We start from the raw sequence: 13,265 nt of genomic DNA on the forward strand, positions 1-13,265 counted from the left end.
GTAAATTACTCTGCAACAGACACATCTGCACAGTCCTCGAGCAAGTGTGACACACTTTACGGCCTTCATGCCCAGACTTGTGTTGTCACCATAGCAACTAATCCATAGGCACCATTTTATACCATACTAGCCAAATTACCATGAGAAACAGTGGAAGGACCGTTCTATCCATTCAAATTCTGTGTCTGATACAGTCCCTTATGACCAAAATTTAACACTGTAGCTTCATTATAATAACTGAAGGAAGAAATTTAGGAAGGGCCTGCAGCAGCCTTCTTTGCTGAATCTCTTAACTTGCACAGTTGCATCTCTCCTCCCATTGTTAGACAACCCAATTTATTCTCAATTCCAGAAATTCAAATTGCCCATTTTCCATCAAGCTTTTCAGTTCCTAGCTTAATAACTGAGAGTAGACTACACTATTGAAAATGAAAAAGTGATTATGACTCATTAAAGTCAGCATAGGTCAAATCAACAGGTTATCTAATAAAATTTTTCTGACTGAACTTTTCAGAGAAAAAAATGAGAAAAAGGCTTAATTTAGATGATACTTTTATCCCCAGTAGTTCTCTCTGAACACAAAATGGTTTTCCAGATAAAGCCAAGACAGAAATATCATCTGGTTTTACTTTAAATTGCTCTGAAAAGGTTAAAGGGAACGTTTGACATTGAATTAGAGGTTCTTAAATAATGATTAGGGCTGTCAAAGTTAACACGATAATAATGCGTTAACACAAATTTGTTTTAACGCCACAAATTTTTTTTACGCATTAACGCAGGTACTGCAAGTCGGATGGCAACTAGCAAGCAATGGATAAAGAAAAAAGTATTTTGAATGGCAAGTTCAGCTACAAAGCCCTGCCAGATGGGTCTGTTGACAAGACCAAAGTTATTTGCAGTTACTGTTGATGTGAATTGAGTTACATCTAGTCTTAAATACCATTTGCTAGCCAAGCACACAGCTAATGCAGCCAGCCCTGTTAGCATCTCGCTTGCGGCAGACCACGCTCGATAGTGTGCGAGGGAAACCCATGGACAAACCTACAAGCAGCAAGCTTTCAACAGCAATAGCTAAATGGGTGGCTACAGCTTGCAAGCCAATTAACATTGTGGAGGGGGACGAGGGCCTGCGTGAAATAATTCGGATCGCATCCAACGACTGCACTTATGAATTACCTTCGAGAGCCACCACCGTATCGAAGAGACACAACTTGTATGAAGACCAGAAAGCAAAAGTAGCAGAGGAGTTGGGACAGGCTACGACGGTTGCGCTCACCGGGGACTATTGGACTTCACTCAGCAATCACAGTTACCTTGGGGTAACAGTGCATTATTTTGACAAGCAGTGGGAACTTTGGTCACATGCATTGACTGTTACTAGTGCAGTGCCATTCAAAACATGCCTGTTCGGAACGGGCCGATTGCTTGGCCTCCGGTATCGCTGCTTGCAGCTTTCTCGAGAACCGCTCATCCAAACAACTTCACACTCGACACTGCGCTTCCAGTCGCTTGCTTTGAGCCCCGCTGCTGCACAGAGCGCTGTTCGCTTGTTTATTTAAAGTTTATTAATATTGAACGTGTCGAGTGTCCAATCCGACACTGCACGTCCTTGGGTTCCCAGCAATACACCTGCCAAGTGTGAAGTAGATCGGACGAACAGTTCTCGAGATATGCGAAGGACACACATACAGACAGAGATTCCTTGCTTTATAGTATGATGAAGACAGAGTGGAGGCATTTTGCTGAAGCGTGCGCCGAACACTTTATGCAAGTAGCAAAACAGTGGAACATTGAACATCAGCATCAACATCAGACAACTCCCGTTTGAGCATTTGCCTTGCGCAGCGCACAGCCTCCAACGCTCCATCACATTGTCTCTGCAGAACAGTTCGTTTGACACTGCATTAGCAAAATGCAGAAAAGTAGTGGGGCATTTCAAACATAGTCCACCAAACGCGACGGAGCTCGAACAACAGCAAATTGCAAATGGTCAAAAGACAGAGTCACTCACACAGGACGTGTCAACGAGATGGAACTCTACCCTGGAGATGATTAAGCGTGTGCAGAGAAACCAACAACCACTGAGAGCTGCACTGGCCCTACATACAACCAACGTCGCCATGCCATCAACAGCTGAGCTGGAGAAACTGCAGAGGTTGGAGACAGTGCTGGAGCCCTGCAGGAAATTTATTGATACTCTCATTGATAGCCAACGTGTGTTTCTTAATCAAAGTGGGTCTTCAGAAGTGTGTGTGTGTGTGTGTGAGAGAGAGAGGGAGAGATGAGGGAGGGCAAGAGAGAAAGAGGGTAGGGAGAGAGAGAGAGTGTGTGTGTGTGTGTGTGTGTGTGTGTGTGAAAAACTAAATATGCCCACTCTTAGTGGTTAGTAGGCTAGTAAATAGACTAACCTGCAAAATTGACCACCCTCTCCACGCTACTCTGCACTTCTCATATATATGTGTTGACACAAATAGGCTACTCTATAGGCATATGGATAGTTTTCTCTCAATCATCACGTGTTTAAAATTAGCTTCCCCAAATGAAACACCCACCCGCCGCCTAGTAGTTTGTGATTTCTGGGTCTAAAGGCAGGATTATAGTTGAGGGACTATTTTCAATCATGTTCCACTTGCTGATGTTCAATGCCACTCAGCCCTTGTGTGGGTGAATGTAACAAGTTCCTAACTGAAGTGCTTTTCTCTATTATTACAGGTACATAACTAAACTTCTCGGAGGAGAAAAGTTTGTTTCATGCCCAGTGGTGCTGCCTACTTTGTGCCATATATCGCGAGTGATGGAGATCTGTGAGGATGACTCAGCCTACATGGTCAAATTCAAGCAGACCTTCACAACAGACATGGGGAAACGCAAGGAAAAAACAAACATCACATGGCTGAGGATTGCGACAGCACTTGATCCTACAGTAGGTTTAAGGACCTCAAGTGTCTGTGCAGACCTGGGAGGGCTGAGGTGTGGGGTTCAATCAGTGCCTTGCTCAGGGAGGAGAAGCCTGCACAGCCGGAGCAACCAGCGATGTCTGAGCCGCCTAAGAAAAGAGCAGCTCTCATGGTTGCCCTAGAGTCTGACTCTGATGATGAGGAGGACTCCATTGAGAAATGTGTGGAGCGCTACAGGGCAGAGCCTGCTATTGGCATGGAAGACTGTCCCCAGCAGTGGTGGTCCAAACAAGAAGCAAGCTGGCCTGCCTTGCACGCAAGTACTTGGCAACACCTGCCACATCAGTAACATGTGAGAGTTTATTTTCACTGTCTGGGCATATTGTGCAGAAGAAGCGAGCTGCCCTGTCATCCGACAATGTAAACAGACTTGTCTGTTTAAGCAACTGGCTCGGTGCAAAGAAATAGAAGTATAGCCTAACTGCAGTATCCAAGAGTCCTATTTCTGTAATTTTCTTTCTTATACTCCCTTTCCACTGTTTCCTGCTCACTTTATTTATTGTTTGTTTTATTCTGTATTATCCTGTTTTGATCCCAAATAGCACAAGGGGATGTTTTTGTGAGCCTTTATTTTTCCTTATGTGAGGTTGGACACAATTACATTGTGATTTGCTTTAGAAGTGCAAGTGATCTTTGATCTATACTGAAGTAATGGAAAATTTAGCTGACCAATGTACCTGTTGTACAATGAGTCTGTTTTTTGAGATGCATCGTTCTTGGGCTTGAGTTTGAGTTGTGATTTGAGCATATTGGTAAATGCTTGACCTGTGCGGGTCCCTGGATTGTTTCAGTCCGGTGTTTTGTGTTAATGCTTAAAAAAAGGTTGGACACACTACATTGTGTGAGATACCTTACTTAGTCAAAGTAATGTCAAATTTAGCAGGCTTGAGTTTGCCATGTTATGATTTGAGCATATTTTTTATGCTAAATGCAGTACCTGTGAGGGTTTCTGGACAATATTTGTTTTGTGTTGTTAATTGATTTCCAATAATAAATATACATACATTTGCATAAAGCAAGCATATTCTGTCCACTCCCATGTTGATAAGACCATTAAAAACTTGAAAAATGTCCCTTTACGGTAAATTTTGAAGAGATAAAAAATGTGCGATTAATTTGCAATTAACTATGGACAATCATGCGATTGATCGCAATTAAATATTTTAATCGATTGACAGCCCTAATAATGATTTTTGTTTACATTTTCCATCAATATGCGTGACACAATGATCGCTAGCCACAATGATGTTTGATGAGCGCAGGAAGAATTAAAGCTCAATTAAATTTCCGTTCCGACTGGATTTTTTTCCTGTAATAGCATATTTGGGTATCCTGCTTGAGTGCACTGATTCAGAGCCACACCATCACAAGAAATGGAGATGATTATGACCCAAAATGAATTTCAACTTCCAAAAAGTTGTGGAACAAGTAGGAAAAAAAACCAGCAGAATATAGACAGTAATTCTATACACATCACAATATAAGCTAAAGAAAATCTTCACAATACAGTGTATTATTTATCATATTTATCAAATAATAATAATAATGATAATAATAATTCTAATAATACTGACATAATGTATATACATAATGTATTATTAATAAATTATATTGCTGCATGTAATGAATTTGCTCATAAAGCTGAATGGTTATGAAAATGGCAATAATTATCACAGTGAAAAGTAATCTGATATTCCATGTACATGTGTTCAATGCTACTTACATACATGTGTGAGTCCTTAGGTTTCTCCAGTGGTTTTTGAACTGGGTCTTGGTCTCTAAGTCCTTTCCAACTTTTTGAAGAGTTCTGTGATCGTGATACATAACACTGCCCTCTTTAGTCTTGCTGTCTGACCACCTGCAGTACTTTCATTGTCATTCTCTTACCTCTCTTCTCTCTCTTCTTTGAATTAAGATAAAGACCGCCTGCGATGTGCCGACACTGACACATATCTCTTTCAAAAAGTCACGTCTCAAAAGGTCGACTGCAACAATTTTGTGTGGTGGATGCGCTCAATCGAAGCAAAATCTTGCAGTCTACCTTTCGGCCACCAGTGGCAGCAGCGTGCTTGGATGCACAATACCGGTGAAAAAGTCAAGGCGTCTGTCGGTCATCTTTACTTTTGTTACAGTGGAGATTTTGGGTATACTTGTCTTTAACTATGTCTAAAACTATGTTTGTCTGTGCATAGGAGAAGTAGCACATGTCAGCGCAGTGAAAGTAGACAAGTGAAGGATTACAGAAATCTGTTTGACTAAGTGAAATTAAACATAGATTTTTCATTATAGACCTCTACAACTGTAGGGAGAATTCTTAATGGAGCAGCACAGGACCCTTTGTCAGGGTCTATCTCTTTGCCATGTTAGCTAGCATGGAAACATTAGCAAAAATTTATTCATTTCAGTTACTAGGATGGATAATGTGTTAGGTAGCCAGTTCAGAAAATCGCCAAGGAAAATCACCAATTCAAATAAGTTGAATTCACACACTGTCATCACTCACATTGGGTTGAAACTATGGCCGAATCTCTCATTTCCTCTTTCTTGACATTTTCACAACACAAATTTGCAGCTCCGCGGCTCAGAATAAACTGTTTGTACCTGTCAGTGGATTGTGCGGCTTCCTGGCTGGATGGAGTGTCTGTTTTTGAAGCACCATGATGGGCCGGAGGTAATTTCATAGATTGAGAGAGTTGCTGTGTTCAAAAGCAGCAAAAGTTACAGCTTGTGACTTGTTTAAACGCCCAAAACATTGCACAACCACTGAGATTGAAGAAAAGAAATTAACTGCAATGTGCATTCCCTTGTCAAATTCACTCCTGGAACGCCGTTCTGGTGCATTCCAGCCTAATGACTGCCCTAACTTTATATCGTCCATCTTCTTCTACAGACTCTTGCATCAACGTTGATTTGTTTATGATTTTTCTCAGCCAGTGTCATAACTTGTGATTGGGAAATCTTTGAGCAAGCCTAGACAGTCTCTGTTTAAGTCTCTCTCTCTCTCTCTCTCTCTCTCTCTCTCTCTCTCTCTCTCTCTCTCTCTTTCAATTTCAAAAGCAGATATGGTCACCACCATAATGACTGTTGCATTTAAAATTTACATCAGTGGACATGTAGTAATCACTACCAACAAGTGTAAAGATATTGGTAGGTTGATCATTGAATATATTACATGTGCTTCTGTGGTGATAAAATGCAATTATTACCATCTGCAGTATATTATTTTCATTGTGTATTTCTGTGAAATCAGCTGTCTGCTCTTTCCTGTCTTCTCTTTTTCCTTGCTGTATTCACACACATTAAAAGCTTTTAGCAGATGGGAACCATACTGCATAATAGAGATAATATGAAGACATTGGGCATAGGGTGTAAGTGAGATGTCGAGCTGCAATTTGGGAGAAGAAATGCTTTTCTGTAACACAGAAACGCAGCAGCAGGTCAGCAGCTGACACCTGCATGATTTCACATAGAAACATCCCACACAGTAACCACTTTGGCTCTGAGCTATAGGCTTTCACTCAAGTAGAAGTAAAATGACGAATGTGAAAGTCTACTTAACAGTAAATTGTTGCTTGTTTTAAAAGTACTAAAAGAAAAGGTTACAGAGTTAATTGAAACAAAAAAGGCACGTTTCCCAATACAATATAAAAAAGGACCAGAGGAAGGAGTTCAATATGTGTATATTCTTGTCTTAAAATGGTCAGTTGCAGTAGTTAATGCATCAAAATGACCAAAAAGTAATAAACTATTAAAAAATCCACCAAGCTACTGCAAAATCTAGCTAAACTAAAGGTTTAAATTAGGTTTATTTTCCAAGTTTTTGCCATCATGATGATTCATTGTGTTGAAAATTTCATCACTTACTTCACTGTAGAGCGTTCATACTCAGGTCACCGAGAGCGCTGCTGTCAAACACACACACACACACACACACACACACACACACACACACACACACACACACACACACACACAGGGCCAACAGTAATCTCCAACATTTGAATCCAAAAAGCGATTAAAACACATCCTTTCAAGACAATAACAGTTAGAAATCGTTTTTGCATCAATGGTCCAAATAATTATAGAATTTTGGACAGACTACACTGATAACATAGTGACTACTTATGTCATGATTATTAATATGTAACATATTTTGACTGAATGCTGTTAAAATATGTTGTTCTACATAGCTGAAGTGAAAAATGTTTTCATTGCCATGTTTTATGGGATTAAAAGCAGATCTTGGTTTCCATTAAATTCCTTCAACATGCAAATAGGAAGCTGTGAAATGGAAACCAACTTAAGCCTTGTCATTCTTTCCTCATATCAAGAAAAGATCTCATGATAATGAGAAAAAATGTCATTTGTCAGAAAACGTTTTTTCCTGATGAATTCAATATGCTTTGGTATAATCTTGACTCTGCCATTTTGACTATTTTAGTAATTTCTGAAGTCTAGTCTACCAACATTTGGAGCCAAAAGGGGTGTAAGTGGACATTGATGCATCGCTAATGCAAAGCTCCCTGGGTAGAGGTGCCAGCCCAGAGCTGCCTTATATTGTAACATCAACGGTATGATGGGTAAATTACAATCTATAGTACAGTACATTACATGTACATGTGCAAAAAAAGCCTGTTGAGTTGAGTAGAGTTGCAAGTGAACCAGCACTAGGTTTCTGAAAGTGAAGAGGCATTTTACAAATCACTTTACTGATAGTTTGGCAAGCTATTTTAAAAAATTCAGACCAAAGTAATCATACAGTTAACAGTGTAAAAATTAGACAAATGGAATGGATTTTTATTTTATTTTATTGGTTTATTTAACAGGGACAGTGATAAACATTAATGTGAATGTGCCAGAGGGGCTAGTTTTCATCTGTAGTCTCTGAATGCTAAAATTAAAATTAAAATCAGAAGCAAAAGTTAAAGAAAAGGGAAATCACAACATTTACGTAAGGTAACACTATATCTAAAATACAATACCTAAAATACTATAACAAAAACATATACAGTATATATTTTTCCCATGGCGCAGCCGAGGGCATCACAAGCCAAATTCAGGTCAGGCAGGCAGGCAGTCAGTCAGTTAACACTTGGTGAGATGATGCGCTTTGTCAGATGGGATGATGATGAGGGCGTTTTTGACAGTGAGATGCAGTGTTTTCCATACAGAGGCTCAAAATCAAAAGTTGGTCAGTGTGTAGAAATTGATCTAAATCGATCTCTAATGTGCCTGATGTCGCAGCACATCATGTCTGTAATTTGGAGATGTACAGACAGCAGACCAGCAGCACTGAACTCAATCCACAGAGTCTCCTGGTGTGAAAACCAAAGTGAAACTTAACAATCCACAGTCAGTAACGAGGAGTTGCAGACAGTAACGAGGAGTTGCAGACAGTAACTCGTCTTCGCTGCCCTGCATATTTTAACAGTAGGTGCCTTTAATGTTACCTTGTGGTATTTAATTAACGTTAGTGGAATTAGGCACTTTAACAGTGTTGCAGTGCTTCAGTGCATAGAATTGAACACATGCGCCGTGGGTCTGTACAGGATCTGTACTTAAGACTGGGCTGTAAAGGTCAAGCAGCTTGACAAAGTCACACTCCCATTCTCTTTAATGAAGCAGCTCCAGATTATATGTGAGATAAGTCCTGGCTCTCTTGCTTCGGGGCCTGTGGGAGAGCTTGTTTTGCTTTAATAAATGCAAATTGCACTGTAGAATGGGTATTCTATGGGTATTAATTGTTATGTTATTCACTTTTGAAGAGGCATAATAAAAACATGATCAAACTTTATCTTTTACTTCAACCTTTTAGTTCAATAAAAAACTATTCATGGAACTTTGCTTGCAGCAGCATCAATATCACAGTCTACCTCTATTTGATATAGTTGCACTGATCAATCAGTTATTGACTGCTGTTCTAACTCAAATCTTACCATACCTTCACAAACAGATTTCTGAAATAGATCATTCTCTGTATAGTAATTATGTAGCTTCAGCTTAATTAAACTGGGTTGTAGTGCATGGCCTCTACCCAAATTGAATCACTAAATATGATTATTATGTCTTACCTATTTAATTTCTTATTTTGTATATGGCTGAAAATATTAGGCACATCTGAGCCTGGACTGATAACATAATGCTGTGCCATTTGTGGCCTTGGGGGGTTCTGGTGCCCCATGATCCTTCAGGTATAATCAGGGCATTAGTATTCCAGCCTGACTGCTTGGAGATAGTACAGTAGGTGCAGTCATCCAGGCCAATGAGGCTTTGCTTATTTCTCACCAGTGGTGTGAAGGACAGGGAATTAAAGCTATCATTAGGACCCTCTTCTGCGTTTGTAGCCACGGACAGCTAAACCTGACATGAATTCAAAGCACCTAATTTGCTCTAGTGCATCTGATTTAACTTCTTGTTTCAGCTTTGCAAAGTTGAGATCATGTACATTCTTGTACCTCGTCCATGGACACTCAACGCTGCCTGCTTTTAGATTGTGGCGTGTACAAACAGATTTATGTTGACTGCCAATGTCTCTTTGGCATGTTGACCGAAACTGCTGAATACTGACAAAAACACAAAGAATGAATCATTTTGGATTGCTAACACCCACTAGGAAAAACATATTTCCCAGCACTGCTATCTGCACTAATTGACTAATTGCACATGTTTTGCTGTTGTCATTCCACTGTGACTGTGAAGAATGTCAATACTGAAATCTTAAAAGGCACAGAGGCAAGCAAAAATAATTAAAATACAATGTTTAATTTAGATGCACCAACTGTCTTAAAACATTTGGTTTTGAATTATTTACTTCTCCTTTCTTCATTTTTACTTATTTAGTTCATTCATTGCTGGACCTTTATCCGAGGGTTACAAAAGAACACTATTTACCTGAGAAAACACATTTCATCATTCCTGGTTCTGTAACAAGAAGAAATGAAATGAATCTGTTACACTTTTCAGATTCTTCTTCTTTGATTCTATGGACGGCAAGGTCGCTTGTTGCCATATAAAGCTGGGGTATTATGTGTTTGCGAGTCAGCCCATGTGCTCTCCAGTTGGGAAAGCCCATGCTGTTTCCCTAATGTCTTTCTGGGAATAGAAATGTAGCTGAGGTAATTGGTATTTCACCCTGGAACGTTTTGCAGTGCCCATGTATCACGTTCACAGCGACCTCAAAGAGCATGGAATGAGTAAGCAAAGCAACACAGAAAAAAAATCCAGCATGTCTTTATGTATAATGCTGTCTCACTTTAAAATTCTAGAAATATTTGTACATATTGACACATTTAATAGAACACACTGAAAAGAATAAAACATTAATTAAAGCATTGCATGGCAATTCCTCTGCCACTGCCATTGCTCATTTGATCAATGAACTTTACTGCTTTACTGCCTTTACTAGACTGAGGTGTATATCTTTCCAGTTAAATTCACCTTATCTAACTCAAAGAATTCATAAAACATTTTCCCCCTGTTATTACATGCTGTGCACTAACCACATCCCCGCCAATAATGCATCAGTCATAATTGCGAGAGCACAAACATTCACAGCTTGAAGTTCACCTGCTCTCTCAGTTAAAGAGATTTTCAGCAAACAGCATTACTGAATGCACCAAGCACCATATGTTACTGTTAATCATGGGCAGAGAGTAAAAAACGCAAAGGTGCAGAAGACTGAGATGAAATTATCCGTGCACCTTCTGCAGGAGAGTGAGAAAGAAAATAAGTCCATGTAGAATGATGTTTGTGAAAAACAAGCCTAGTCTGGCAAGGAGCTGTTCATTCAATGGACATCTTACGTAAAACCAGGGTAAACAGATTGCACAGGTGTCTATGTGGTAACAGTATGGGATTGGCAAAATCTAGTCAAGAATGCAATAAATTATGCATGTCTACTTTTCAAGGTATTGATGGCAGCTTAAAGGCATCAAATCAACCATTTCAAAGAGTAAATACAGCAATATGCACTATGCAATGGATCCTTTCCCTTACTCTCTGTTATATCTCTCTGTTCTCAGCTGCTCTGGTCTCCATCACTGCTCAGCCAAACGAACCTGAACCTATTTTCACTCCATCAATGTCAGTTAGATAACAGTGTATTCAGAGGAAATGAGGCTGCACTGTCTGCATGTGGGTAGAGTGAGCAATTGTTGTTTATGTGGAGTTGTTGGTGAGTGAGTGAGTGAGTGAGTGAGTGACTGACTGACTGACTGAGAGAATGAGAATGAGAATGAGAATGAGAATGAGTGACTGACTAAGTGAACTTAAGTGTTGATGTTTTTCACATCATATCCTTTGCCTCCTGTCGAGAGAGTGCTATTCATCACTGTGTGGAAATGTGAAATGGAAGGAAAACTACAGAAAATATGATGATGAGTAAGAGCAAGGAGGCCATTTACTGTGCTTTTGTAGTGGTTTTAAGGTATTGTGATGCCAAGATACCTGGTAATATATCCTTTGTTCACAAGAAAGAAGCATTATGAATCAGACGTCTAAAAATAATGTGTAGTAGACCAGAAAGTGGGTTCTAAAACTAAAGCTAATCATCAGAGGGAGACAAAACACACACAACATGCAAAACAATGGTGTTTGTCAGATTCTGGAGATGAGATGAACTGTGCAATTATAGCTCCCACATCCTTCTAACTAAAAAACAGAACAGTGTGGTTCATTAACAAAAGGAGAATAATTATGAATCAAATGAGCCCCACATGGGTTATCTGTGGACTGCCCACACTTTGTCGTTATCGTTATTTTCTGTCATTTTGTCCCGAAAAATTATATTATGGCCATAATTACAGGCCAAATGATTTAGTCTGCATCTAATATCATCCTACAGCTAACCAAACAACCAGTTTTCAATAGCTGAAATGTGAATATTTAGCTTGCTATATTTAGGTAAGTAAACAATTGATATCTTAGTATGACTAGATTGCATTTTTTCAATAAGTAGCATGAGTGCTACCCAAAGCAAAATCCTCTCATTTACTTATCTGTTCCTGAGAAACAAGCCTTGGATTGTCTCGCTCTGATAAGCTTCTCACATAACTCTTTCATTTTGTTTCTCATGTCTTAATACTCATTCTCTAATGGGTCTCTAACGGGTCAGTTATGAGAAACATTTCAGAAATCTATCAGCATTCTGTGAGTGTAGCCATTTACAAATGAGATATGTTTTTTCTTACCGCTTCCCTTTTTCACTGGGCTTCAGTCTAACGGGACTTAAGCCAGAAAAACTATGGTTCTTTGGCTCTGCCCATTGAGTTTAGCTCAACCAATGAGACTCACTCACTCAATCACTCACTCGCTCACTCACTCAATCTCTCACCCGCTCACTCGCTCACTCACCCACTCACTCAGTTACTCACCCACCCACTCACCCACTCACCCACTCACCCACTCAATTACTCACCCACCCACTCACTCACTCACTCACTCACTCACCCATTTAGTTACTCACTCACTCACTCACTCACGGTTAGGTTTCCTTCCAAAATTTTTCAGTATCATTTGAATGTTGCCTATAATCGCAGAGGAAACATATTCAACTGAATATACTGTAACTTGACCGGTTTCATTGATGTAAGATGAGAAGGAGGCAGAGTTTGTTTCTTTCCCCAGTCAATCCGCTGGTGCCTGCTTCACACACACACAGAGCGAGAGAGAGAGAGAAAGAGAGAGAGAGAGACACACACACACACACAGACAGAGAGAAAGTGACAGTCAGAGAGAGAGAGAGAGAGAGAGAGAGAGAGTTGCTTGTTTGTACGTTTTCTGTTTACTCCGGGAATAGTCTAATTATACTGATTACTAATTTCACATTAGTGAGGTCAGTTTTTCTGTTTCTTGTCCCGGCGGGTCTGATCTGCTCTGCTGATAGACTTTGCGAGGAGGACTTGGTTTGAATCCCTGTCTGTCTTCTGAGTCTGTTCAGTACAGCAGGGTGTTGGTTTGAATCCCTGTACAGATGTTCACATCATAGGATAAGGTAGTTCATAATGAAGGTGTTTATAATTGACTGTTTAGCCTCCCTCAGTGTTCATGCAGTTCTTACTAACATACAGTAAATTCAGGGTGGAGATTTTCTTTCCTGTTTCGTGATGTTGTTTATGGTCGTAGCCTATGTTTATGCATACATACGATCAAAGTTGGTGTTTTTATACGTCATTATTATTGATGTCATTGTAAAACCAATGGCAAGGGTTAGTTCCAGATTTATCCGAATACAAATAATGTGGTCGGTGAACAAATACAGATACAAATACAAATAGTAGAATATCTCTGAACACCCCTATGAACCAGGAT

At 39.7% G+C, this 13,265-nt stretch overlaps 1 pseudogene; it reads left to right on the plus strand.

The window, feature by feature from the left end:
- The first annotated feature begins 810 nt into the window (after window positions 1-810).
- Window positions 811-3,365, plus strand: LOC139646783 (E3 SUMO-protein ligase ZBED1-like; annotated as a pseudogene).
- Window positions 3,366-13,265: the final 9,900 nt, after the last annotated feature.

Source organism: Centroberyx affinis, unplaced genomic scaffold (genome assembly GCF_046629955.1).
Source record: "Centroberyx affinis isolate AG114_WGS23_722 - 3 ecotype Tasmania unplaced genomic scaffold, CSIRO-AGI_Caff_v1 ptg000997l_1, whole genome shotgun sequence".
Lineage (NCBI taxonomy): Eukaryota > Metazoa > Chordata > Actinopteri > Beryciformes > Berycidae > Centroberyx > Centroberyx affinis.